Source organism: Mercenaria mercenaria, chromosome 9, assembly GCF_021730395.1.
Source record: "Mercenaria mercenaria strain notata chromosome 9, MADL_Memer_1, whole genome shotgun sequence".
Taxonomy (NCBI): domain Eukaryota; kingdom Metazoa; phylum Mollusca; class Bivalvia; order Venerida; family Veneridae; genus Mercenaria; species Mercenaria mercenaria.
In genome coordinates, this window is record NC_069369.1 from 2,174,086 (window position 1) to 2,180,837 (window position 6,752).

Below are 6,752 nucleotides of genomic sequence, written 5' to 3' on the forward strand. Positions count from 1 at the left end.
GTACTTGATCGTACTTAACAGTAGTGTGTATCGGTTTTGATCGTAGTACAAGAAAAACACATCGACAACTACGATCAACTAGGGCTCCGCTACGGCTAAACTAAACTAGGGCTCCACTACGGCTAAACGCTTTTCCGTAGCTCAACGTAGTTGATCGTAATTTGTCGTAGTTGTTCGTACTTCGATCGTAGTATATACGTAGTGTAACGTAGTAACTCGTGGTAAGACGTAGTGATACCCTAGTTAACTCTACCCGATTTACTCGTAGTTGAACGTAGTTGTTCGTACTTACACGTACTTCAACGTACGACAAACTACGTTTAAAATGAACTACGACCAACTACGTGCGTGAACGTAAATGTGACCATTGCTTATTGAGCGTTAAATTATTATTATTATTTCTATTATTATATACCACATTTGTATAGCACTCTTTTTCATATAAACAAATACATGTACGTTCAAAAGTCCTTTACATAAAATGGTAATTGAACTATTATTATAGAATGAATTTAAAATTGCATTACAGTAATAAGACACATAGCGTTTTAAAGTTAAGGTAAGCAGATTAAACTCCTAAATGAAACAATAACAACAAAATAGTTAAATATACACAAAGTATAAAATATTAAATCACAATTTAAAATATACTTTATAAAATAAGATAAGTTAAGAAACTGTTTATTATAGTGACATGTGCACTTATAATAAAATTATAACAATAATTAAATATACAAAAGAGCACCCGGCCCAATGGACCTATAAGTATATATATGGTCGATTATGTGCTGTTGAAATGGTCCCCAACCGTGTCTGGCACACTTAATCGGCCGCCACGCACGAATGGCACGTACCAAGAGCTAGATCTAGAGTGTCTCCCGCAAAGAGATGGCTCTTAGGTATCTGCTGTTGATCGTGAGTAGGGAAGGGAGTGGCAAGGGACGGCGTTTCTACAGAAAGGTGATTCTAGAGTACTTTCCACGAAGAAGCAGACCTGGAAGATTTCGCAGTGATTGGTTTATCTGGAGGGTTTCCCCCGAAGAGAAATGGATCTTGAGGGTTTCCCACGGAGAGGTTGATCTGGAGGGATACGTAAGAAGAGATATACCAGAAGTGTTTCTAATGGAGAGGTGCATCTGGAGTGTTTCCTAGGAGGAAGTGGATATGAAGGGTTTCAAGGGAGAACTGGATTTCGTGGGTTTCCCAAAGAAAGGGGAACACGGAGTGCTTCCCAAGCAAACTTGGGTCTGGAGGGTTTCCCGAGGAGAGATGGATCCTAAGGGCTTTTCCCAAAATGAAGTAGAAACTTTTGTTTTTTTTTCAAAGGGAGAACTTGATTTTGTACTTCGCAAGGAGGAGAGGTGAATTTTAAGCTTTTCCATTTTAGTAGTTAGTCTGCAGATATATCTTAGTTTAACATCATATTAATATAGAAAAGTGTACCGAGTTGTTATTGCTTAATTGTTCTACTAATATTTTGCTCTCAACATGAATTTTTTGGTAAAGCTTTAAAATTTTGTAATGATTATTGAAGAAGTGAAATATTACCACTTGACAAATACGAAATCGAAACCAATATCAAACCATCTATTTCAAGCCAAAATGCAATAAACTGTCACAGTTGAAACATTAATATTATGGGAACGGTTAGAAAATATAATATCGAGATAATATATAGTATTTTCTTGGAACGAGATAGAGAAAATATATACATCGAGACTCTACGTCATTGGGATAAGATAGAAAACTATAGTCTTGATACTACTGTATGTCGCGTGAACAAGATAAAACAACCCCTGCGGGTCATACAACTTCAGGGGCTATAATTTCATATAAAGAAGACAAGTGAAAAGACATCTGCTGCGATGTATTTGATGATATTTAGAAAGCTCATATAAAATCACAAAAAAATAATGTGGCACTTTATGGACAAACGTTTACATTTTAACTCATTAAATGGAAACAGCTCTGGTGTTGTCGTGTGTGTGCGTGTGTGTGTTGGTCGTGTACGCGCCCGCGTGTTTGGTTTACGTTTGGGGAGGCTTCGGTTTTAGAGCGTGGCTTTCTCTGTTGGATATTCATCCTTGTTTATATTCAACCAGTGCTTTGTATATTTTTGATGTAGGAAACTCAACATAAAAGGTAAGCTTACACAGAAATTCCTTTTGACATTTCATTTATAATTCGTCCTTTACACATAACAAGAGTTGATAGAAAAAAAATGTGTTCCTTTCGGGATTAAGTCATTTTTCGGAACATTTAATCTAGAGTATCGACAGAAAGGCGGATATGCTGGACTGTCAGGCAGCTATAGGTGAATCCAAGGACATAAAAGAAGCAACAGTTCCGCTGACTAACCGTTGGAAAATATTTGTTTCTTTGGTTTGGGTTTAACGCCTTTTCAACAGTATTTCAGTTAACATAAGCGGTGTTCCTGGATTCTGTACCATCGCAAGTAACTGCCAACTTCCCCACATAAATCAAAGTTGGAGGAAGAATGATGTCAAACACAATGCCTTTTATCAAATCGTCATGGAGAACATCGCACTTGCGACCCCGTAATCCGTAGGTCTACGAAATTATCTATCAAATAGAGATCGCTGGTTAGTTTTTTTTTTTTTTTTTTTGTTTTTTTTTTTTTTGTGACATGCATACATTTCTATTTGTTTTGACATTTTCTCACAGACGGAGTTAATACTATACAAACTACGTCATCGGGTGCGGAAAAATATGAAATTGAAATGGCTGAATACAATGCAAGAAAAGTTTATCTGCATTGACAAGTTAACGATCACTGGAAGAGTCCAATTTTACATGAAGTTGAAACAGCTTCTTGAAGGATCACATTGACCTGGACTGTTTACCGAGGTGAATTTTTAATGTTAAATTTTTTGAAATTAGGGGCTTTTTCCAAATATCAAGTATTTGATATACATTCTGCAGAAATGGCAAGGATTCCCCAATAAATGGTTTCATTCGAAAAGACGTCAGTAGCGCTTTTTTACATTATCCTTTATCACAAGAGATTTAATTTGAGATAAGCTGATCTTGAATAAATTTATTATGAAAGATAACTTTGTGTTTAGATATAAAAATATGACATGCAGACAGTTCGGCTGTGACGTATGACCTTTAATGGAACAATGCACACTGTTTATCTATCTTCGATTACTGTTTAACTCCCTTTTCGCGTATTATTAACATATGCTTAACTCCCTTTTCGCGTATTATTAACTTGTGCTAAACTCCCTTTTCGCGTATTATTAACATATGCGCAGCAAGTGCAAGAGAAGTATTGACAATGGAATGTCAAAGTGAGAAAGTGAGACGACTAAAAACAGTTAAAAGTGTTACACAACAGTAGTTTAATCAGATTAAAACGCACTTTGCTATCACTAAAAGATTCAAGCGTGGGCAGGAGAACAATTGCAGATGGAAGGTTGTTCCGTAAGACGAGAGCACTTGGGAGGAGAAAAAATACTGGAAACTGTATGGATTTTTCTTTGGGCTAGGGGGCGTGGGGGAATGAGGTGAACTAGTCAGTGTCCAGTGTTTTTTCAAAATATGCTGGAACAATTGTTACAAAAAGCATTGCACTATTATATGTAAATCAAAGAAATGTTGCTGTACAATATACAAAAGGCGAATATAAAGAACAAAATACAGAGTGCTTAAGTTGGTTTACACTGTAGTTGGTGCAACACGGCTTATGTATACTGCTAATCGCTTGATACAGGCTTAAATTATATATACCAAAATTATCTTTTGAGCGATTGAATTTGATATGATACATTCTATATATACATGTGAATTACAACTTATATTTAATTCACTTATTTCTTTTTTATAATCTCAAAACGTTGTATTATCCTTGCACACTTTGGCATATAGATTTTGAAATAAAAATGCTCATTGAAAATTGCAAGCTTCAAAACGTTCAGTCTCAGTTCACATGAAAGAATCAAATCATTACGGTCACATGACACATGCATATTATTTTAAACTCAAACTTCATGTTATTTCTTCGACTTATGAGAAAAACACGTTTAAGACATGAAAACACTCACTCAAGACATCAATTCAGAACACGATATATTCGTTAAACCTTTCAAGTTTAGACTTATCTAACTCGTGTATGATTTTGCTTGGAAATGGAGAAAGTCTTGAATAATTGATTCCGTGGAATTTTACTAATTAAAATAGTCTTGTGGTGACGACGAATTGAGAACTTATTGTTGCTTGACAAAAAATCTCATATTTGTAAATATACTATTGAATATACCGCTTGCATATTGGTTTGCATTTTTGTTGTTTTATTTGTGTTCATTCGACGACAAGCAAACAGCATAGCAGTACGAACCTCTTATTATGCAACGTTTCGAATAATCAAAGATGATAACAGTAGTTAACATGACAAGAATTTATGAACATTCAGATATCACGTATAAACATAACATGATGAAGTGAGTACATGTAATATATTAGAACACAAATGGCATCATGTATCAAGTTGTTTGAAAACAATACTTCAAGAGGTAAAAGAAATAAAGACAAGGTCCCAACAGGAGTTGCTACATTCAAATATATTTAAAAAGCACTATAGCAGTGAATGTATGGATGTTGACTCAAAATAACATGTAAGAAAACATACAATTAAATAAACGAATTAACATGGGGAAATAACCTAACTTTCGGACAGAGGACTCTCATTGCACAACATACATTTAAACTTTCCTTTTAAACGTATATACAAGGAGTCAACAGTTCTTTCTGCAAACGGTTTTTGCACCGGAAATAGCTTAATGTAGCTATGTTTACTTGGAAACCCGTATTTATACATTAGCAGGAGATGTGACGATCGGGAATATTTGCAAGCGGATACTTAGTATAATTGAAGGAATATGGCACAATGTCAATGGCAACGGCAGTTTATACGTAACTTTGATTACATATTCTAACATTGTTTCCTTTAATCTATAAAGACTCAGTGCGAAACAATATGATCGTATCATTCGATACTCATAGGTAGCAGTGAAGGGATTTCCAAGCATAATTATGTTTGGCACTTTTGTTATAAACATGTTTGAAAATCGTTCATATCATCTAAAGTTTCTTGGAACTTTCGTGATATTTTCCCTGTGTTTTCTTGAACATTCAGCCGCAGATACGGAAATAGCTGGCGTGAAATATTGGGCAAGACAGGGTGCAAGATTCAAACCGGAATATGTCATGGCGCAGTCTGTAACTAGGAATCGGTACACATGTCTTGGATTATGTGGGAGAATGACCGGTTGTATCTCCGCGTCATGGAAACCTGGTGAAAATCACTGTCTGCTGTCATCTGTAGATCAAACTCACGACCACTGGATAGACCCCATTCCTTCAGAGCTCATAGCTGCCAGTGGATGGAGAACCTACTCAAGGATAATTTATCCAGGTATAAGGTTGTTGTGGTCATAAATAAGTATTAAAAGAGGTACCGGTATCTTGAACTCAGACTTGATAGGGAAACAGTTACAAGTCAATAGTGTCAAGGTGTCGTACGGCCATGCGTATTGCATATGCGACAAATATAATCATATGTATAGTAAAACACACGAGTAGCAGGTTGTGATACCGGAAAATTCCGTTTGATAACGTTTACAATTTCGGCAAACTCCGGTAAAAAATGGAAAGTTGGATGCACGTATGAGGTTTCTTATTGTCTGAAGAATGCCAAAAGGCCATGCAAGAAAACGTCATCGCCCGGAAACTACCGGTAGCCATTACATGTTCACTACCTACACTTCTGGACTAAATAAGGGAATACCATCGTAAAATAACAGATAAACAGGTCAAACAAGTCGGAGTTTATTATGATATTTATGAAGTCATTGTTTGTTGTTTTTTAAAAAGATAGGTAAAATATTGTCTTTGAAATTTTAACTTCCAGTTCGTGCTTGTTTTGACGTAGTAATTCTAATAAACATGGTTTCTTAGATATATTGTATGTGTTATTTAAAAGCCAGGTAAGGGTGAAATGAAAAGCTTACTACTTAAGATTATGATGTGACAGGTATACCCTGACTTTAGTGCATGTTTTGACATGAAACTGTTGGTGTAATATCACGCTCTTATAACACCGTTTTCGTCTCTCGTATTTTAAGCTGTTTGTTTGTGTTCGGGTTTATCGTCTTTTTCAACAATTTTTCAGTCATATAAACGACGGTGTCTTCTTGTAACAGTGAGCACAATGCCCAACTTTATAGTGCTGCCTCAGTGGAATATCGCGCCGTAGACACGCGGCATGATACCCCACCAAGTCACGTTATACTGACACCGGGCTGACCAGTCCTAGCACTATCCTCTTAATGCTGAGCGCCAAGCGAGGAAGCTACTAGTACCATTTTTTACGTCTTTGGTATGACGCGGCCAGGAATCGAACCCACGACCTTCCGCTGTCGAAGCGGGCGCTCTACCACTAGGTTATTTTAAGCTGTCATTTACACTCGAAATGACAACGAATTTAAAATGATGACTGGACAATGTTAAAAGTTATCGAATGTTATATATATTAAAAAGAAAATCTATGCAAATTTGTTACATTGCTGGATGCGAGACATATTCTACGAAAAGCTTGCAAGTTACATGATAGTTCAACATCCTATGTAGATCACACTACTCGTCGAAACTAGATCATATTTCAAGTACTGGTCATAGATAGGAACTTGCTATTGCTATGCACTATTGATGCTGAATGTCTAATTATTGAG